We start from the raw sequence: 23,671 nt of genomic DNA, 5'->3' as shown, positions 1-23,671 counted from the left end.
ATTTCAGACAAAAAAGAAAAAAAAGAGCTGAGAGAATGTATTGCCATTAGACTTCCACTAAAAGAAATACTAAAGGGAGTTGTTCAGAGAGAAGAAAAATGGTCCCAAATAGAAGTACAGAAATGCAGAAAAGAATAAATAGTGCTGGGAAAGGTAAATATGTGGACATATGAAAGTGAATATTGACTTTATAAGATTATAATAGTAATTCCTTAGGTTTAGAATATATGTAGAACCAAATATATGACAACAGTAGGACAAATTGGGAGAGCAAATAATCTTAAATGTGTAAAGTTCTTTCATTGTTTGTGAAGAGGTAAAAATAATAATTTCAGAGAGACTCTAATAAGTCAAGAACGCATGATGTAATCTCTGTGGCAAACACCAAATGACTAATTAAAAGCCGTGTAATCAAGAAACTAATAAGGAGAAAATAAAATAATAAAAATATGTGTCATCTGAAAGAAGAAAAAATTAGTAAATGAATTAGTAAACTGAAGATAAGTCAGAGGAAAACATGAAGAATGAGCTACAGAGAGACAAAAGGGTACAAGTGTATAGAAGAGGATAAAAGACATAGTGAATACAGTGAAAAGGTGTCAAATATTGTCTAATGTATTTGTAATTGGAATTCCAGAAGAAGGGAGAGAGAGAATGGGACAGAACAATGTTTGGAGAGATAATGGCTGAGACTTTTCCCAAACTGAAAAGTGATCCCCAGCCTCAAGTTGCCCCCAGTGATTTTCACCTCCTGGTATTCCCCTCCCATGTGTAGTTTCCTCCTGTATTATATAGGGCTATAACCAATAAGAGATAGTGGAACTTCCAAGGCTAGGTCATAAAAGACATTGCACCTTCTCTCTTGTTCTCTCAGATTACTTTCTCAGGGAAGCTAACTGCCATCTCACAAAGACACTCAAGTAGCCCTGTGAAGAGATCCATGTGGCAAGGAACTGAGGTTCACTAACTTGGAGATGTGAGTAAGCAGATCTTCCAGGCCCATTTAAAGTTCCAGATAACTGCATTCCTGACTGACATATATATTCAACCTCAGGAGAGACACGGAGTCAGAACCACCAACCTAAGCTACTTCCAATTCCTCACCCACATGAACTGTATGAGATAATAGATGTTGATTGTCTTATGGCACTAAGTTTGGGGTAATTTGCTATGCAGCAACAAACAACAAATACAGATTTTTGAGGCCTGGCTTTGGAAGGAGGCAGTCAGTGGATTAGAGCTTCCAATGACCCCATCCTTGTGTTCAATTAATTTTCTAGAGAAGCTCACAGAACTCAGGGAAACACTTATTTATGTTTACCAGTTTATTAAAGGATATGGATACAGATGAATAGCCAGATGAAGAGATACATAGGGTGAGGCCTGGGGGAGTCCCAAGAGCAGGAGCTTCTGCCCCATGGAGTTGGGGTGCATCACCCTACTGGTTAGGATGTGTTCAGCAACCTGGAATTTCTCAAACCCTGTACTATTAGGATTTTATAGAGGGTTCCTCATGTAGGTATGATTAATTATTAACTCCATTTCTAGTTTGTCTCCCCTCTGTGGAGGATGAGGGGTGGGGCTGAGAATTCCAAGCTTCTAATCATGATTTGGTCTTTCTTGTTACCAACCCTTATCCAGGAACCATCCAGGAGCCCACTCAGAGTCACCTCAGACAGAACAAAATGTTTCTAGTGCTCTTATCACTTAGGAATTCACAAGGGTTTTAGGAGCACTATGTCAGGGATGGGGTCAAAGAAATATGTTAGAACAAAAGATGCTCCTAGTATTCTTGTCACTTAGGAAATTACAAGGGTTTCGGGAGCTCTGTGCTAGGAAGTGGGAGCAGAGACCCATATATATTTTCTATAAGCTCACAATAACTCAAAGGGAAGAACCAAGATCCCAGATGGTGGCGCCAAAAAATAAGGAGAATCATTCCTGTGCAAGAGTAGGAATGAGTTCCAGTCAAGGAACGTCTAAACTTTGCCCAGACAGGTTTCAGAATTGCTGTGGACCATGTGTTTTGCCTGTTTCCCCCTTTTTGAACAAGAGCATCTGTAACAGTTATCCTATACCTGTACCAACCATTCTGCGTTAGGTGTGGAAGGGGCAAATAACTTGTCTCATTAGTTCACATGCCTTCAGATAAAGAGAAACAATACTCAAGGAACTTCATTAAAGACCTACATCCAAGGAGACTCATGCATACCTAGTCCTGATGTAGATATAAAATTTTGGACTTGATGTAATGGGATGAATCTTCTGAGGATGAGTGTGTTTTGCATATGAAAGGAACAGAGTGTAGAATGCGGTAGCCAACCACCAAGATGGGCTCCGGTTATTCTAGTCTCTCAGTGTTAACACATTTGTGTAGCCCCCTCCCCCACTGAATACAGTTGGCCTCTGTAACCTATAGGATATTGTGGAAATGAGAGAGTGTAACTTCTGAGACTATGTCATAAAAAGCAATGTGGCTTTTGGCTTCCCTGGTGGCACAGTGGTTGAGAGTCTGCCTGCCAATGCAGGGGACACGGGTTCGAGCCCTGGTCTGGGAAGATCCCACATGCCCCGGAGCGACTAGGCCCGTGAGCCACAATTGCTGAGCCTGCGCATCTGGAGCCTATGCTCCACAACAAGAGAGGCCGCGATGGTGAGAGGCCCGCGCACCGCGATGAAGAGTGGCCCCCACTTGCCGCAACTAGAGAAAGCCCTCGCACAGAAACGAAGACCCAACACAGCTGTAAATAAATAAATAAATAAATAAAACTCAATCCCATTAAAAAAAAAAAAAAAAGAATCACCTGGCGAATTTGACCTTAAGATGCTACCCCCAGAGATTCTGTTAAAAAAAAAAAAAAAAAAAAAAAAAGCAATGTGGCTTTCATGCCAGACCTACCTAGCTAAGCTGCTTTTGGATCCCTCACACAAACTATATAAGATATTAAATATTTATTGGTTTTATCGGCTAAGCTTTGGGCAATTTTTTATGCATTTATAAATAGCTAATATATGAAACATTTCCAAAACTGAGGGGGATTTTTTTCATTAAAAAAAAAAACTGAGGGATTTTTTTTACACACAAGAAAGAAAATCATACTAAGCACTTAAGAACCAAACTGCTGAAGTCCGAGACAAAGGGAAATTTTAAAGCAAAATTGTCTCCTTGCGAAGATTTTAAGAACACGTTATCTTCCATGGAACAAAGATTGAACAGATAGCTGTGACTTTTCAATAGAAACAGTGGAAGCCAGAGACAACTTAAAGATATCTTCAAAATGATGTAAGAAAATAACTGCCAACCTATAATTAATTCCATACTAAACAAGAGACCCTTCAGTAATGAAGGTGAGATAAAAACATCTTCAATGACACAAAAACTGAAAAAAATGAATCACCAGGAAACCCCCACTAAAAGACAATAAAAAGGGTATTTCTTTTAGGCAGAAGGAAAAGAATCCCAGCTGGAAGCTTGGAGTTGCAGCACATTATGAGGGTAAATAAATCTGAATCAATTATGTCTGTATAAAAAAGTAATAACAAAGTCTTTTGGCAGTTAGAATATATAGAGTATTAAAATACATGAACAACAATAGAATGTAAGTCAGGAGAGATGGAATTAAACTGAGTTAAAGTGCTTTGTTTTCATTGTCCAGGAAAAGGATGAAGTACTAATATATGTTAGACACTAATAAGTCAAGGGTCAATAAAATAGTCTATGGGTAAAGCACTTACAGAGGATTAAAGAATAAATAACTACCAAGTTGATAAAAGACAGAAAAGAATACTAAAACAACCAATCAATACAAAAGGAGAAAAAAGACCACAGAAAATGTAGGACAAACAAACAAAAACAAAAAACAGTAATACCATAGATTTAAGTTCACAAATGGCCAAGAGTATCCACAACAGTTTGAAAGAACAAGAGGAAAAAGGTGGGAAGACTTTCTCATCATATATCAAGACTTATATAAAGTTACAATAATGAAGACAGTGTTTTACTGATTCAAGTATAGAGAAGTAGAACAATTGCCCAGAAGACAGAGTCTGGAAATAGACCACATCCATGTGAACACTTGATTTATGAAAAGGGTGGTTCTGTAGAACAGTAATGGACGGATTGTGTTTTCAATAAATAATGTTGGGCAAATTGGGTATCTTTAGGGCAAACAAATGAAGTAACGTCTACTTCTAAATGTGAAGTAAGCAATAATACTTCTAGAAGGTAATATATGAAAATATCTTCCTTCTTGGTGTAGGAACGTAATTCTTTTTTTTTTTTTATTTTTTTTATTTTTTTATTTTTTTTAATGAGGATCTTGAATCAGATGCGTATGTTTGATTGATTGATTGATTGATTGATTTTGGCTGTGTTGGGTCCTCGCCTCTGTGCGAGGGCCCTCCCCAGCCGCGGCAAGCGGGGGCCACCCTCCATCGCGATGCGCGGGCCTCTCTCGTTGCGGAGCACAGGCTCCAGACGCGCAGGCCCAGCAGCCGTGGCCCACGGGCCCAGCCGCTCCGCGGCACGCGGGATCCTCCCAGGCCAGGGCTCGAACCCGCGTCCCCTGCATTAGCAGGCAGACCCTCAACCACTGCGCCACCAGGGAAGCCCCCAGGAACGTAATTCTTAAACAGCATAAAAAAGGCACCAAGTCTAAAAGAAAATATTAATAAGTTTAAAAGTTTTGTTTATCAAGAGATACCATTAAAGGAAGTTCTATCATTTGTGACAACATAGATGGACCTAGAAGACATTATACAAAGGAGTATGATCACTGCATGCGTGAGTCCTCTTATAAGAGGCATCTAAAATAGTCAAACGTATAGAAGTAGACAATAGAATGGTAGTTACCAGGGGATGGAGGGAGATACGGGGAGTTGTCGTTCAATAAGTATGAAGTTACAGTTATATAAGGTGACTAAGTTCCAGAGATCTGCTGTACAACATAGTGCCTATAGTTAACAGTATAGTATTGTGAACTTAAACATTTGTTGAGGGCAGATCTCATGTTGTGTTCCCATCACAAAACACAACAAAACAAACTACAAAAGGATACACAAAAAATCTTTGGAGGTGATGGATATGTTTATTACTTTGACTGTGATGATGGTAAATGAGTGTATGTATACATATGTCCAAAATCACCAAATTGTATACATTAATTATTTAAAGGTTTTTTGTATACCAATTATACCCCAATAAAGTTGGAAAAAAAGAGATTGAAAGTGCAAGCCACGAAAGGAAGATTGTATTAACAACATATTTAATCTACAAAGAACTCATATCCAGAATACCATATCCAAAGAACCTCCTGTAAATCAATGAGACATACAACCAAATAGAAAAATGGATAAAAATTTACACACCACACAGAAGAGGATCCACCTAGGCAATAAGTATATAGAAAGATGCTCAACCTCTTTATTAAGTAGTAGAATACAAATCTAACTACATTGTCAAGTATTTGTGTGCATGTGGAACCATTACTATTCTCGTATGTTGCTGGTCAGAATGAAAATTAGTATAAGAACCTTACAGGTGATTTGGCAATATATGCTAAAAATAAATATACACAGTCATATGATATACCAGGTTCACTTCTAGGTATATATCCAGCATAAATGTATGCACATGTACAACAAAAAACACGTGTAGAGTGTTCATAGAAACATTATTTGTGATTACCCCAGATTGGAAGCTGTCCAATTGTCCATCAACAATAGAAAGGATTAATACATCATGGTGCATTCATACAATGTAACAGTTTATAGCAATTTAAAAATATCTCATGCTACACAAGAAAATGGATAAATGAATAAATACACACAAGGACACAATCACCCTTTATAATTTCATTTATATGAAGTTAAAAGGACAGGCTGAACTAATAATTTATGGGAAATAAAAGTCAGGAAAGTGATTACCTCTGGGAAGAGGAGAGTGTGTAATGATTCGGAGGAGACATGAGAGTGGCTTCTGAGGTCCTGGCAATTTTTTTACCTATGTCGTGATTATATATATTCACTTTGAGAAAATTCATTGCAGTAAACCTTTTTTATTTGTGCATTTCTCTTTATGTTTTAAAAAATATTTTGTGAAAACATTTTTCATGAACTACTTACTCTTCCTAGGGCAATAGCTACATAAAAACACCAGTTCTTGGCAACCATGTTATGGCAGATGCACTGAGGACAATTGCTGGCTCTGGTACTTGTTTATCCCTGTGGAGTCATTTTTTTCTCTGGTCTCCATTTGAGTTTTTTACCTCTCTACCTGATCAGCAATATTTTTTTTTAATTTAAACTATTTTTGAAATTTTAGGCAGCATTTTTCAGGACTTGGTACTGGGAGATGTTTCTCTACACATATAATCTACAAAAAAATTCAGAAGACATTAAAGTATTTAAATTCTGAAATGTGTTCTCTCTGAAGTCAGTTTCAATATGACTTTTATGAAAACATCGGTGTTTCTTCCAGAAAAGCTGGCCACTGAAGCATGTTTCTATAAAATACAACTCTTACTACAAATGTGATTATGAAGTTTACAGTTAAAACAGTGGCTCTGCAAAAATCATCTCTTTCCAGAAAGAGATATACCTCATCAAAATGTTGAATTAAATAAATGTTTGTGAAATCTCCATATTCCTCAAGAGCAAGATGAAAATGGCAATCAACACAGCAAACTTTCTATTTTAAGATTATTTATTACGCCAGGTCAAAGACTTATAACAACTGGAATATGAACAGGGCAACACTGAAATGGATATGGATGACTTTCTGTGGAATCTCATTTACATGAGATGACATTAAAGAATATTAAAACTTTACTGGAAATGTTTTCTTTGAAACAGACTATAATAGTTTACATATAATTAAAATTATAGACTCAGAGTCATCACATAGAGATAGAATTATTTGACAATGAAGGAGACAGATGAAATGATTTGACATGACTTTTAACTCCCTTCTTGCCATTTTCCATCCTGGTATAATTTAACTTTCTAAAAATTATTAAATGTTACTTCATTTTCTATTTTTCATTTAAATTAAATTTTATCAATTTTGAGGTAGTTGCTCAGGTATTTTCCAATAGCTTGTCTTTCGTTACCACTCTATTTGTATTTGAATGAGAGGCAGGTTTAATGATTATATTTTTTAAAAATTGTGTTTTGCATGCTATGTTTTTTTTTATTGGAGTATAGTTGCTTTACACTGCTGTGTCAGTTTCTGCTGTACAGCAAAGTGAATTAGCTATATGTATACATATATCCCCTCTTCTTTGGATTTCCTTCCCATTTTGGTCACCACAGAGCACCGAGTAGAGTTCCCAGTGCTATATAGTAGGTTCTCATTAATTATCTATTTGCATGCTATTTTATAACATATGTTTTTAGGTTACTGTATTTGAATTGTATTTAATATTTAGTTTTTCTATTTAAAAATTTTCATTAATCTTGAAAATTTTAAAGAAAATACCCATCCTAATACCCATATTTTACTACAATGTGAAGTGAAATGAAACCTTACTTATATTGTCATTTTATCCTAGTTTTGGAATCATTAGGTTTTATGGTATTAATTCTAGGAAATGTTTTAGGACTTTGTGTCTTAAAATGTATTCAAGTCTTGTATTTGTATCCCATTTTTCTATTCTTAGCTTTTTAAGTGCAGGAATACATAAATTAGATGAAGCTTGATGGTTTTATTGTTTAAATCTCTATCCTTACTAATTTTTTTTCTGCTTGCCCTATCAGTTTCTGATAGAGTGGTATTAAAATCTCTTTCTATGACTGTGGATTGCTCAATTTCTTTAATTGTTAGTTTTTGCTTTAAAAATTCCAATTTTAAGTTGTTATGTATAAGTTCAGGATTGTTATACCTTCTTGGTTGATTGTTCCTTTTATTATTACATATAGTGACTCTTTTAAATCCCTATTACAACTCTGTCTTTAAATGATATTTTGGACTCATTAATATTTTAAACCTGTCTTCCTCTAGTTTAATATTTTCTTAGTGTATCTTTCTATCCTTTACTTTCAAACTTTATAGTTTTGTTTTACGTTTTCTCTTGTAAGCAGCATAGAGATGAAATTTGTTTTTTGTGATATATTCTGAGAATCTCTCTTTCAATATGCAAGCTTAATTTGTTGAAATGATTATTGATATATTTAGACTTATTTTTTAACATAGTACTTGCATTTTTTATTTACCACCTTTTATCATTGTATCTTTATTTTTTCCTTCATTTTGTTGGATTGAAAAAAATTTACTGCCTTTTAATTCCTCTTCTGGTTTGGAAACGTTGGAATGCATCTATTCTTTGCATAGTAACCCTTAATTTTACAATTTTTCTGACAATGTCTGTAATTACTCAGTATTTCTATCTTCTGAATACAACATAACTTTTATCAGTTGAACACCAATCTTGTAGTTGTTGCATAGATTTTTTTCAAAGCTAAGATTTTTTTGAAGAGTTATTAATTTACAGAAATACACTGTAAGTTTCAGAACTTACTATTTTTGTTAAATCTCAAACCTCTAGGTTTACTTACCTTCTGGCTAAAATTCATTCTTTTAATAGTACTTTTAGGGAGGATATATGGGGATTAAGTTTACTTAATCTGGCAAATATCTTTATTTTGCCCTCATTATGATAGTTTAGCTAGACATGAAATCCTAGATTGACAGTCACCATCTCTTAACATTTCAAAAATCATGCCATTGTCTATGGCATTTACTAAAGTATTGAAAATTCTGTCTTTAGGCTGTCAGTCATTTGTATTTAATCTGTCTTATCTCACTGAGAATTTAAAGCAATTTTCTCTTTACTTTTCATATTTTAAAATTTCAGTATGGTGTATCCAGGTATCTTTTTATTTATCCTACTGATGGTTTGTGGTACATTTTTAAATGAAGGGCTCATATTTCTTCAATTCAGAAAAATGCTCAGCTTTTATCTTTTCAAATACTGTTTTTCCACCATTAACACACATGCATACTTTTTGTACTCCTCCAACAGATGTATATGTTTGAGACACTCAGTTTATTCTCCACATCTATTACCTGTTCTTTCACATGTTGTAATGTATTTATCTCCCTTTACTGCATTTTGGGGAAATTCCTCAGGGCTATCTTGACATTTATTTTCTTTTCTATTGTAGCTGCTGTAGACCTTATCCAGTCTGTATCATGTTATTTCAATGGCTATTCCAGGATTATCTAATTGTATTTTAAATTGATTCTTTTAAAATATCAGTCTATTTGTGTTTCATTCCTTCCTGCTTCATAATTGTTTGCCTGTTCTTTTTAATAACATCATTTCTTCATTTGCTTTTATGAGTGAGGCAGTTCATTTTCTTCCAGAGTGAATTTGTGTTCTGAAGTTTGATCTTATAGGCTACTTTCATAACATTAGATTACTTTATGAGGTTTGGAATTTAATTTAATTTAATTCAGTGAGAAGTTTATCTTTTGTTTGTTCTCTCACTCACTCTCACTCTCTCACTCTTTGCTCACTTTTTCCTGTCTAGTTATTTTGAAGCTGTCTTTTTCAGCCTATCTCAGCCCTATGGAATGGAACAAGATCTTATATGATAGATTACAGGCCTTCTCTTCCAGAGTAAATTGAGGCTATCACAGTTCCCCCACAGATCCAGTGGATGATTTTGTTTTGTTCCCGGGACTTTCTTTTACTATTACACTAGGATTTTCTTGTTCTTTCTCCTGACTTACATCTCCTATGTCCTGGTTTCCATGTCTTCCTCTTTCTTGGTTTACTTCCACAGGAGAGGTAAATTTTGGAGAATTTCCCTTTCTGAAAATGTCTTGACTCTACTCTCATGTTTAATTGATAGTTTGACTGGTTGTAGAACCCTATGTTGAAAAAAATATTGGAAGGTATTTAGAATTTGAAGGTATTATTTCACTTATGTCCAGCCATTTGTGTAATCATTGAGAAATCTGACTGTATTTTTATTCACAATCTTTTGCATGTGACCTACTCTTTCTCTTTGAAAGATTATAGGCTTTTTATATCCTGATTTTCTGAATTTCACAAAGATATATCTTGATGTAGTCATTTTGGTGGGCATTCAGTGAGTAATTTCAGTATGGAAATTTGTGTCCTTCAGTTCTGGGGCATTTTCTTATAATTTTTACTTAATGATTTCTTCTCATTTTCTGGAACGCCTATTAATTGCATGTTAGATTTTAATTTGTTAATGTTTTTGATTTTTTAATTCTGAATTTTTTTTTTCTGTTTTGGGGGGCAGTAATTAGAATATCTTCAAAACTATTTATTAAATATTTAAGAGTACACTTTTAATTTTCAAGAGTGCTTTCTTGGCCTTAGGATATTCCTTTTTCATAGTATTTCTGCTCTTCTTTCATAGATACAATGTATTTTCTTATCCATCTGGAGATATAATAGTGCTTTTGTTTTGTTTTGCTTTCTTCTGCTTGCCGCATTGAGTCTCTTCTTCAGTTACTTTTTCTGTTTTTGATATTGTTTTTACAAAAAACAGTCTATGTTTTTGGAAGCTTTTCTTAAATTTCTGACTATTTTTGGCTCCCTAAAGTTTTTATATTTAAAGGTGAGGCACTTGAGTGTTGAATGGATTGCTTATGACTAGTGGGCTTTATTGAGGAGCCTTAGAGTTTTACTGAAAGACCCTAAATGTCAACCTCTATGAGCATTTTCTTGAATCCTTCCATTTCACTAGTGGTGGGGGGAAAGGCAGTGGTGTAATTTCAGTGTCCATCTGGGCATTCTTTCATTTAAATCCATTGGATCTTCACCCTTTGTCCTAAGGACCAGTTCCTTTTGCATATCTCTGGTTTCTTGTTTTTGAGGAACATCGGCCATATTGGTGATAGGATCAATTAAAGTGAAGACCTATGGTCTATGGAGATATTCCTCTCTCGCAGTTGATCTATTCAGTAAATGGAAAACGGACTCTCAGGATAGTATCTCCCTTTTCTGCTGTGGTCTAGTCTTCCCTCCAAGTTCCCCCCACTGTTAGGAAATCAGTGAAATTTAAAATGTCTTGACTATAGGCTCTCCTTCAGCTTCCCTTCCTTCCCTTTGTAACAACTTTAAAAATATTTTACTATGGAAAATATAAAAATGTAGTGCATATACCAAAAATAGACAGAATTTTATAATGGTTCCTTCTATGTCCATCTTCCAGGGTCAACAATTATTAACTCAAGGCCAATGTTATCTCATCCATACCCTCATGTATACCTCTACCTCTTCATTTTGAAGTAAATCTTGGACACATTATCAATTTCATCTGTAAATATTTCAGCATGTATCTCTAAATGATAAACTTTTAAAACATAACAGTATATACATTACACCTAAAAAATTAACAAGACAATTCTTAATATCATCAAATATTTTCAGTCTTCAAATTTCCAATTGTCTCAGACATGTCTTAAGTGTGTTTTGTCTTTTGGCTTGAATCAGGATCTAAATAACTAACTTCTACATATAGCAGTTGATTGATAAGCATTTTAGGTCTCTTTTAATCTGTAGATTTCCCTTCCATCTCTCTTTTTTTTTTTTCTTGCAATTTTTGTTTGGTTGAGAAAACAAGTTATTTATCCTGTGCAGTTTCCTAAAGCTCATAGAAGATTTTATCCCCATGGTGTAGTTTAATATGTTCTTCTGTATTTCCTGTGAATTGCTAAGGTTACTTTATAGGTACTCTTTTGTTCTTCCATAATTCCTGGTTTCTCTCCCTATTTTGATAGTAGCAAATGCCAAACATCTTTCACTGCAAACCAAAAGTTTCATTGCATCCTCCTCCTTGCTAGTTAACTACTATTTTTTCTCAGGTGGCAATTTGCCCATTCCCAGGGTATAAATCATAATTGATGTAAATCAATCACAACAATCCTGTTTTCCTTTGCCATTTCCTTTGTTCCAGGGGAGAGTATGTTACTCAGTCCTGGCCAATAAAATATAAGGAGAAATTTATTGGAATAGGTTTTTCTCCCTGATAAAATAAGACAGAAAATTTTGCTCTTGTCTTTTTATATTTCTACATTTTTCCAATGATTTCTTGCTCTTGCTTTATATACTATCTTCCCTCATCTCTTAATATACTATCTTACCTCATCTAAGTATATTTAGCATGTTTATTTTAAAACATTTGTCTTTCTGTTATAATAATTCTTCATCATATAGTATATGTTGTTTGGTTTGATATCTTTCTTTCTGTTAATTTTACTTTTCACGTGTCTGGGGAGCTTGTGCTCCTCTTTCAGGTAATGTGTATTTGGGTCAGGTTGAAAACATAGTTAGTATGTGTCCATTAGTGTGTGTTCCTTGGAGTGTGAGTTTAAGGAGAGAGGAATGAAAGAACCCCAGAGCTGAGAGACCAGGTACCACAAAGCCACTTCTGATCACTGTGGCCAATCCACTCATCCCATCACATCATGAACAACTTTTTCCTTTTTGTTGATTAGCCCTAATTCACCTTAATAATTCCTGTTTCTGCTTTCTTTCTTTCCACTGAAGAATTGTTTAGTTTCTCTGAGCAAGAGCAAAGCAGGTCAAACATTTCTGAGATTATTTGCTCTTAACAGATAAGATTTCCAGCGCTTTCCCTTTATCATTAGTGACCATACAATTATAGTCCAAACTGGAACACTTTTGACTGAAAGAGTGAGAGCTAGGGAAAGCAGGCATTAATCAGGGCTTTCCAGGGCAAACTGAGTTGTATGGTCCCTGTATTCAACATAGATGAACCTTGTGTCTGAGGGCAAGAGCAGGTCTTTGTATCCCCTGTCCCTTAGCAGGCATTCCAAAATGATTACTGAACTCTGGGCCACTCTTGCAATTTATATTTTGATAGTATCATTTATCTCCTCCATCTCTTCTGAATCTATTCTCATATCAATCCTAGCTGTGTTTTTGTGTGCCTTTATATTCATCCACATGGTTTCCTCTGTGTTTCCAACTTCGTTGATATCTTTCCATATATATATGTAAAGTTTTAGAATAGAGCTTTTCCACCTCCTTTGCACTTAATTCTTTCCTCTTTGACAAATTATGCTCTTCCTATTGCTGTGTTATACTCTTAAATCCTTTGCTATCCTAGCTCTCCAGGGTTTCCTCACCACCTTGACATTTTCTAATGTCAATAGGAACAAGGCATATAAAGCTAAATGAAATGAGTTATTGGTTCTTTTAAATTTCATAATTGTTTCTCATTTATTCCATCAGACATTTCAGGATATATTTTAAGGACCTGTCTCCTCACACCCTCCACTTTCCCAACAAATGACATTAACAAAAACAGAACATGAACCACAATATTAATACAATTTCAAGACTTCTGAGGCATCATATATAGCAGTATTAAGGCATTATTAAAAGAAGTAAACAACCTGGGCTTAGGGTTTTATTTTTTTGAAGAGAGGAGTTAGAGAAATTTGTAAGTGGATGTAACTTGGAAATTTTGGAGTAATGAGTCATAATAATCTACTCTTACAAGTTCTTAAGTGTAATTTAGTGATAATAACATGATGCAGTGTCACTGGTCTCACAGAAATTAGGTTTACCCTTTAAAAAAAAAACTTTCCACAAAACATCAAATTAATTTACGTAGTATTTAATCTCCAACAACAATGAAAAGAAAGAGAGAAAGAAAGAAAGAAGAAAAGGAAAACTCTATACTTTTATTTTTTAAAAACTTTAAATAATGAAATGTACTATTCATATAAAAGAGTATACAATGGAGTATATATAACATATATGTACCAGGTTTGTTCTTAAAAGAAATATAATTAACTAGCACTCAATTCCCTCTCTTTATGTTTGCAAGGCCTTGAGTTATCTGAGCCCTCTGTTCTCTTGCCTTCAGGATACAGAGAATCTTAGAGAGAATTTTATGTAATTCTCTCTAAGACAAGGAGAGGTGCCCTAAAATATTTATGTAAGGCCAATATAGTTTATATAGTTTAAAATTCTTCACAGTCTAATATATTATCCACTGAAAGAATTAAGAAAGAGAGACTTTAATATCTTTAATAAAAACAATAAAAATAGCATATCCAAAGTCTTGGTCACCTAGGAAGTCTGAGTTGAGAGGAAACTGGCAGGGATGCCTACCCTAAAAAAATCTTTCTCATCACCTATCACAGTGTCTGAAATCCCACCTTTGTAATTGCTGTGTTGAATCATGAAATTTTTTAGGTATTCAAAAATCTCCCATCATACTTGTTACTCCATAAGGGGTCATGTCTTATCACTAGCACAGTTTCTGGCACATAAACAGTGTTCAAGAAAATGTCTGCTGAATAAATATTGAATAACAAACATTGCAGAGGCCATTGGGAAGGATGATACTCGAAGCTCATGTTCAGCTAACACTTGTTTGATAAATTGAAGAGAGTAATCAACCTATAATTTCTTAACCAAGAAGTGTGAGCACTTTAAGCTAGATCACCCAGGCTCTTGGTATCTCTATTTTTCCAATTCTGGTTACACTTGATTATATTTTTGGAGGTAGGGTGTCTGGACTTGAGAGATCAGCAAAAAGGAGACAGCCATTTAAAGAGAATTGTTCTCCAAATTAATATCATTTAATTCTTTAATTATGATTGTAACAGTTATCATTTTTATAATGCTTATGATATATCAAACTATGACTAAAAGTGTGCTTACATTTTTGTAAATGCATATATAAGCTTGTTATAACTTTATTGTGGTATGATGTTATCTATGATTCGAAGGTGTGAATCCCTAGAGTGACATGTAATTTCCATTTATATGTTAACTATCTTTGTGAAGTATAGAATATTCCAGAATCCTTTCTTAAGCTAGTTTCAATATTCTCTTCTTTGTATTCTTTCTCGCTCTTTCTTTTAACCACTGTCTTTCCTTCCTTGTGTTTCATTCCCTTTTATGTGCTAACCTTAATGTTCTAAAAAGAGGGCAAGAGAGTGGATGGAGGTTGTGTGATACAGATGGAGGAAGAAAAGAGGGAAGAGACAAGTTTGGAGCCGATATAAACGTACAATCTAATTCTTTCATAACATATGCAGGTTTGCAAGATTTTTTAGGTGAATGTATAATGCAAGGGTGAAGTTGTAATGTGTGTACTGCAGAGAAGAGGGGTGAAATTTCTTAATGTGAAAAACAAAAAACAAAAATTACATCAAAACACAAAATAACTGTTCATGTTCCCAATTATCATCGTCTTTTTTGCTATTAAAAAAAAAAATCCTAGCTTCTCTTTCCTCTGTGATGTATGCACATGTCTGACTTGCATGGAAATAAAGATGGGAGAGAGGAAGAGGATGTTTAATGCAAAATAAAATCCATTTTGTAAACATGTCCTTCATTCCATATTGGCATTCCTTTAGGTATTTATGTAAGATTTCTCCTTGTGTGATTTATACAGGCATACCGGTACAAGATATATGATCACACCTAATGTGTACTACCCCTCATTTCCTTTTTTCTGGGAGGAACTGTGTAGACCAGTAGACAGTAATAAGAAAATTCCTTAAAGACAAAGTGAGGATTCCACAGAGTACATTTTTATTAAAGGATGCAGAAAATCGTGTGTATGGTTACATGTCAACATTTTCAAAAGCATACTCTAAGACAATGAAAAATGTTTAAGATAAACATTTTAAAAGTTTTTTTTTTCAATCACAAACGGCATATATACTTCCTAAGAACATATGGAACATAAAAAACAGAAGACAAAAATTCTATCGTACTGCCCCTTTTAATATTTTGGCATATCCCTCCCCTCCAGTCGCGTTATTTTTTTTCATTTAAAATAAAACAGTTTCCACCATAACAACCCCTACCCCCTCCCAAGGAAGGTAATTTATGTAAAAAAGTGAGGTCAATTAATAGATTTCATTTCATAAATCCGGTAAAGGATAGAAGAGCCATACTGGCCCCTGGCGCAAACCTAATCATATTAATTGACCTCTTTGTCAGCCCTGTGTGTAGTGTGGGAAAGGATTCCTTTGATGGGGATGAGAGCCTCCCTTGTTGAACGACGGTTTTCAAATCAATTATTAAATATGTACATGTTTGGAGTTCAATATGTCTTCCAGTGCTGCTTGTGGCAGCTTCCTTCGTTGACATGGGCTGCAATGGCTGCTAAACCCTGCCATGTCAAAAGCAAGGAGGAGGGGAGACGCCATTTGCAAAGCCGGAAATGATTAAAATCTCAGGGTTGAGACCATTCCCAGTCAAGCAAGGGTTTGCCAAGAGCACAGTTCCTGCTTCTGGTGTCTTCTCTGAAGAGCATAGAGTGGAGGTGTATCTCTCATTCCATTGAAAGTAGGCTCTCTCCAGCTGCCGGTGAGCCAAGGGGGGAAACGAGCCACTGCCGTGGCAGGCACCCGTGAAGCGCGCTAAATAAGAGGTCAGCAGCGAGCCCAGCTCCGTGGCCTAGACTCACCAGGGTGGGGGGAGGACCCTGCCGGCCTCCGTCCTCTTCCGCTCGCCTCAGGTGCGGCACGGATCCCTCCGCCTCAGCGAGCGCTCCCGGTAGCGCTGCGATCGGCTTTTCGGCAATACCCGGATGGAAGCATAATGGCCGCCATAAGGGACTCGCAGGCAATGGGGACCACGACAGGTATTCCCCGTGAGCGGAGCCGCCCAGACCTGTTAGGATGCCGGGACTTCTAGAGAGCCAGCTAGGGGGCAAAGGGCGAGTTTGTGGGGGCTGCAGGGCCCCCCGAACCCTCTCAGGGTTCCGCCTCTCGTGATAGGAAGCGTCTGTTAAATAGTCCCGGCCATTCAGCGCTTCCGCCTAACTTGTCGCAAAGTTTTTCTAGAGAAGTCGGTCCTTTTACTAGGCGCTCTTAGGCTGCCAGAGCTAACCTTCAGTCCTTTAGCCTGGGCTTGCTTTACGTCGGGGCTTTTTGAACTCCGCACTCTCCCACAGTCCAGGAACTGGAGCGGGAGGGCAGCACAGTGTGCCTCCGCGAGCCCGAGGGGCAGCCGAGCCCCGGAGGAAGGGGCGGATCGGGCGCGGTGTTTGGGACGGAGCGGGGCGCGCGGCGCTCGAAGCACCCACTCGGCGCGTTCCGGGGCTGGTGGAGACTGCTTGGGCACCCCTCAGACCGCACCCCTCGAGCTGTAGGTTCGCAGGTCCACGGCAGCCCGACTCGACGGCGTCCCCATTGTGGGTTCAGTCTGTGGTCTTTGGAGGTCTTTTTTTTGTTGTTGCAGATATGCTCAAGTCTCAGGCGCGCGCTCCTTCCTCCAGAGTTGGCCAAGGGCGCTCTTCCGTGCAGACCCCAACCACACCCAGTGGCAGATGGATTTCTTTGTAACTGGCTTTCTTACTTGTAGGGTCCATTTTGAGTCTGTTCTTAACATGTCCTCATTGTCAAGTAGTAGACAGTCTCTTCCTAGATGGCTATGGTAATTGAAAATATATAGGATGAATGTATGTAAGGTAAAATGTTATAGCTCTTAAGTAGACCAATGAAACAGATACGGTAGCTTTAACGTTCTGAATGCAAAAGTCCAGGTTCAGTTTTCTATTTAGGTTTAAGTTTGGGGGCGTTTACTGTTTGTGAACTATTTTAGCGAAAACATTCGTTGGGTATGTTTGGATATCAAAACTTAAAAAAACACTAGAAAAGTAAAATAAGTCAATGTTTAAAGAATACATAATAGTGTTGAACTCTGCGCGGTTGTCACGATGATGAAACATGCCACCAAACTGTACATCAGGGTGGGAATTTCATTAACTTTGAACGTCTATGTGTTAGGCCTAGTTTACTGAAATGGTTGAATTGTTTTTCATGCAGGAAGGGATCTGATTTGAGTGTACTGTAAAGTTATTGTACTCAAGTTGAACAGATAAAAACCACTTAAATGGATTCTGTGAAATACCCTAACATTTTTCAGAGTTTAACTGCAAATCAATAGAAGTGGGTTCATTATCTTTCAACAAAACTGAATTTTCCTGAAATTCATTAAGACATTGCATTGTATTAACTTTTTTCAGGGTGTTAACATTTCATGAGGACGGTAAGCATAGTAGACCATGTTGATTTTTGTTAAAATTCTCATAAATAAGATGAATCCTAGATCTAGAAAATTAACAAAAGGGTGGGGAGGGAGAAAAATGTAGGTATCTAACACCTGTTCTGCACATCCAAATTTTTCCTTATTGTTGCCACGAAAAGTAAGTATAAGTATCAATTCAAAACGTATTATGACTGTTTTTTGGGAAGGATAAAAGGACAGCAACCACAGTGAATATCTACTCTGCACATTGATATGTATGAGCTTTTAAATGCTTGCGATTTTTATCATCACACTTCAGATCTTCTCCTATCCTGTCTGGTAATAGTATAGTCTATTGTGATCCCGAAGTTTTTATATCTTGAAACATTCCAGAGGGGATATATTTTAGCATAAGTCTACAGTTTGACTTTAAAATATACTTTAAACATGCTCTTTTAATATACTTTTATGGTTTACTTTTCTCTTTGTTTTTGTTAAAGCATTGTGTGCTGTAGATCACCTAATACAGCTTTTTTTTTTTCTTCTTTTTTTAAAAGATAAAAGACTTGGACCTTGCCCAGTTTCCTTCAGTTACTCTACTAAAAGTTTTTTGGCAAAGCACTATAAGCAAAAGAAAAGAGTTAAAGTTGAAAGTATTCTTAATTATCTTATATCAGGTGTGTAGGCTATGAGTATTTCGGTTCTATATGGGGTATTGGCTTCACATGGTGAGCAATTTTCATGGAACCGTAGATACCAGAAGTGAGTATTAAGAGGTAGCATTATCATGGTAGGATATCTAGGTTGGAATCAGATCCAGATTCTAGTTCTAGCTTTGTGAATTTAGACAAGACTCATTTTCCTTATCATGTAATAAATGAAGATACTGAATTAGATTGATTCTAAGCTCACTTCTAAGCTTTGAGTTTTGTGACTTTTGTAAATTTATGACATGTTATCACTGGGTGTCAATGATAGGTTATTTGTCTTAAGTGCAGAGAGATTTTTTCTTCTAAATTTATACACATACATTGACTATGAAGCATAACTGAATCAAAAGTTTAAAAACATTTTACTGACAGTTTTTGCAGTCAAAGTTTTAAAATTTTGGTCTTCATTTCCAGATATCATCTCTTCTTTTGATCACTGCTCCTGATTGTGGCTTTGTCCAAGCATTAAATTGTGTGCCTTTTGTTCCTTGAAGAAAGAGGTATGGTGAAGATTGAAGTACTATAGTACATAGTCTATTAAGTAGTAAGTTAATATGTTTTAATATTGGGCAAAATGGAATAGTTACCTATATATGAATTTCCCTAAGTTATAGTTTTACTTTTGGCCTAAATAAAATACACGTGGGTTTTCATTTTAATGGAAGCAAAAAAAGTAGTTTTTTGTTTCATAGTTTATGTTTCAACATTTCGTTAGAAATCTAAAGATGATTTTAACTATATCATCCTTCTAAGTATAAAGATGACATTAAGGGCTCCTGGGTAATGGATGATGGAGATAAATGTGGTAGGAAGATGTTTTGAAGCTGTATAAATGGCCAGAAGAATATTTCTGTTTTGCTCTAGTAAGTGCAAAGTAATGCACCTAAATAAAAATTATCTAATGTATATTTGTATTGTGATTAATGATATCTGCATTGTGAGTCAGAAAAGGGACTTAGGAATCACTATAGAAGTTATGACTGGTTCCCTGGAAACAGTCGTCTGAATATCCTGGTTTGGACAAAAAGAAGGAAAAATACCTGCCAACAAATCCATGGTGTTATAATAAGGAAAGCTTTGCACTCAGTGGAAAATACTTTACCCTTGTACAAAAACATGGCTTATTTATCCTTGAAACACAAGTGCCTCTTGCTGTTTGTGTTGGATAGGTTTTGGGATATCACAGTATCATATAATTCCCCTCACCAAATGTATACCCATAAGTATAACCCTAAGTTAGGAATAAGATTGTGTACGTAACTACTAAAATAATTTAAGTAGACTATACCAACTTAAATTATTACTCTAGTAATCGTAACCATGTTCTGTGAACTTTACTAGCAGATGGATTTTTTTTTTCAGGCCATTTTTCACAAAGGTACAAATTATTTTATTAAAAGTTAAGGTAATATAACAATTACAGTAAGTAGAAAGCAACAAAGCTCAGTTGAGATACCAGGTTATCATTTATGTTCATTTACCTGTGTCATTTCTTCGTATATAACATTTGTTTGATCTCTTACCATGAGATTCACATGGGTACTGTGTTGCTCCTGAATAGAGAAAGTAAATGCTGAGTGCTAAGAGTTTTCTTTGCTAAGTTTGAGCCAAACTACTCAAAAAAAGTAACATGGTGAACAATGAAACTTCACATGTAACGAAGTAAATAAGAGACTGCTGTATGGTGACTGATCAAAATGATTTGGATTATCTGAGCTTAAAAATTATAAGCAAAATCTGACTAAAATTTTAAAATCATGATTGGTATGACTGCATGAAACCAGTGTCAGAATATTGGAATGCAGGTGCATGACTTGAAGCTTAGGAAAATTTAGTGGGTTTCACGTGGGTCTCATTTCAAGAAGTGGTAATAGCTGAAAACAAATATTGGCTTTATAGGAAGTCAAATAATTTCAAAATATGGTAAAGTCATCACCAATTCCTAATTAAAATTGAGTTGTTGGAGGTTGTGGCTGGTAGAAGACGTATATATATGTGTGTATGCATATTGTTTTCGTCAACCCAGTATCTCTTCGTTTGGGGAACCATGCTCCCCTGTTATGAGTGGTTGGTGTCTTGTCTTATCAGTCAGTGTTATAACCCAAGCCCAATCATCCCTGTTGCAACAGTGATTGCCCGTTACTCAAGCAGAGCCAATCCGAATCCTTTGAAATTGATATATGAATGCTGGGAGAAAGATGCTCCCTTTTCTCTAATGTTGTTAATCTGGGAAGATGCTAGTGACATTCTTTCCTACGTGTATGAGAACCGCATCTGTAGTAGGTGAAAGTGAAGCCATATAGATGGGAGATAGATGGAGATAGAGTACCACTTTTAGTCCCAGGAACCATGGTATGAGGTATCTATGGGTTTTTTTTGATTCTGTCTGCTACCCTGGTGTCCTTTCCAGTCCCTTGGCCCAAAATTCTGCATATAAGTTAGTTTGAATTGGATTGTAGCAGAAAACCTCCTGATGAATATATGGCCTTTATGAATTTAAGATCTATAGCTTCAAGTTGATCATTCACGTCCATACACAATTTGCCCTTTCCCTCTGCCTTATAAAAGATACCCTTTATTCATTCATGCATGCATGCATTCATTCATTATACATGTATTTAGTCCTTCATTCAATCTACAAATATTTATCGGATACATAGTAGTATGTACAAGTATGTGCACCTGCCTGGGTAGTCAAGGATTGTACATACTTGGCTGAGTGGATGGTGGACTTTTTCTAATACTGCACATTTTTATATACTTAAGTTACACAGATCAACAAGCGTGTGTTGAGAATAATCTGTGCTGTACTTAGCTTTTTAGTAATATATAAGAATAAGAGGAGCTCTTTGCTTTCAAAGTGCTTATAGTTTACTTAAGGAATCCAGATTAATATACATGAAACATAATACAAATGGCTAAAAAGGTTAAATGAACGCACAGTCATATGGGTTGTAAGTCTGAGTTCTGATAGGGAGGAAATCAGTGAGGGCTGGCCCAGTCTAGAAAGGTTTCTTGAAAGGAGGTATAACTTCAAATGGATTTTGACTTATGAATTGGGTTTTGATAGGCATAAAGAATAATTGAAGAATGGATGGAGTTGAAAATGATTAAGTGCTCATCCAAGATTGGGAGGAGACTGGTTTGACAGTAACAATTTGTATTTTGGGGGAATGAGAGGTAATGGGAAATAAGGTTGGCTGTTTTAGGTAAATCTATGTGTGAGGTATTTGGAAAGCCAGGCAGAAATTTTGCTTCTTTCTACTAAGGTGGAGCTTTCTTTGAGTAAAATGTTTGTATTTCTTTCAGTGTGATACCATTTTTGTGATGCTAAGATATAAAATAAGTGTATTCAAGTGGTGTATATTTATTTGTCATGGAAAAGATCTTGTTGCTAATAACCATCCGCCTTGAAAATTAAAAAAAAGAAAAGTATTTAACCTGCGATGCTGTTCCGTGTTTCATATGTAGTTAATTTCTTCTTACCTCCTTCTTTTTGAGAGATCCCTTAGTACAGTGGTGAAACCATACCTCCTCTGTAGAGATAAAGCCAGTTCAAAACTAATATAGCAATAGTTATAAAAACATTTGAAAAGAGATAAGGAGTGAAATTAAAGTAATGTTTGATTACTCATAGAATATTTATTTTGAGCTCCAGATATTAGGAATGATGTATAGGTTAATGTGTCATTCTCACTAAATGCTGTTGTTTCCTAGGTCTTTGTTTATCTTCTTTCTTCTTTGTTTATCTCCTTCTTTCTTTCTTCTTTCTTCTTTGTTTCTTCTTTTCTATCTGGTCCTCAGCTCAAAGAGTTAACAGAGTATTCCAATATACCAGGTTTGGCAAACTTCTGCTATAAATGGCCAGGTAGTATATATTTTAGGCTTTGTGGACATATGGTTTCTATTGTACCTATCAGCTGCTGTGTAACACCAAAGCAGCCATAAACAATATGTAAATGAACGAATGTGGCTGTGTTCCAATGAAACTTAATTTACAATTAATTTACAATTCTGGCAGCAGGCCAGAATTGGCTGTTGGCTGTAGTTTGCCAACCCCTATCGTAGACTTAAATGAGGCGTTTCTTTCCACAACCTCTCACAATAACATCTACCCACCTGCTGATGTCTTTTTCCTTCTCTCCAGTAACTACAGGTGAATTATCTTTGTTCTTTTCTAAGTTCAACTCTTCCACTTGTTTACTAGATTGCATCTCTTCTCACTTACTAAAGGACGTTGCCTGCATTTCTTTTCTTTCTCTCTTCCATCACTAATTTTAACATTTTTACGAGCATGCAATCATACTATAATTTCTTCTACCTTTAAAAAACAAACAAATCAAAAAACTCCAACTCCTCTATTTCCTGGTTCTTTGTAGTAAAATTCCTTGAAACAGTTGTCTGTATTACACCTCTACTTCTCTTCCCATTTTCTCTTAAATTCATGTTTGTGAGCCACTGAAACCATTCTAATCAGTGTCACCAGCACTCTTGACATTAAGTCCAGGGGTCATTTCTCAGTCTTCATCTTATTTGACAGAGTTGATCATTATGATTCTGAAACCACTTTCTTCACTTTGCTTTGAGGGTACCACTCTCCTAATTCACCTTCATTCTCACTGCTCATTCCTTTCAGCCACACCAGCTCTTCTCTTCTTTCCCCTCTAAATGTTAGGGTATCTTAAGGCTCACGCCTTGGACTTCTCTCTTTTTTTTACTTACCCCTTTCATTCAGTTCTATATACAAAAATACATACACATATATATACACAGACTAATAACTCCCCAAATTTTATCTTAACACCTAGACCTCTATTTTGTATTCGGTTACACATTCCACGTTTCTACTTGGATGTCAACTGGATATCTCCAATTCTGCATGGCCAAAACCAAATTCTTGATATACTTTCCAAACCTACTACTCCCACGCTATCTTTTCTTAGTAAAGAGCAACTC

General features: G+C 35.9%; 1 protein-coding gene across 14 annotated transcripts in view; it reads left to right on the top strand.

Annotated features, from left to right (window-relative positions):
- Positions 1-16,211: 16,211 nt before the first annotated feature.
- The window catches only part of ZNF518A (zinc finger protein 518A), a 68,748-nt gene continuing 61,288 nt past the window's right edge, over positions 16,212-23,671 (top strand). For 2 of the 14 annotated variants that reach the window (XM_057530888.1, XM_057530882.1), the window contains exons 1-3: positions 16,646-17,169; positions 18,563-18,682; positions 19,130-19,215. The gene's annotated coding sequence lies outside the window, so the exon portion shown is untranslated. The other 12 variants (XR_003623857.2, XR_009005653.1, XM_057530889.1 and 9 more) reach the window with 9 other exon arrangements.

This window comes from Balaenoptera acutorostrata, chromosome 16 (assembly GCF_949987535.1).
Source record: "Balaenoptera acutorostrata chromosome 16, mBalAcu1.1, whole genome shotgun sequence".
Lineage (NCBI taxonomy): Eukaryota > Metazoa > Chordata > Mammalia > Artiodactyla > Balaenopteridae > Balaenoptera > Balaenoptera acutorostrata.
The sequence above is the reverse complement of the archived record's forward strand: the minus strand, read 5'-3'. Positions and strand labels throughout refer to the sequence as shown.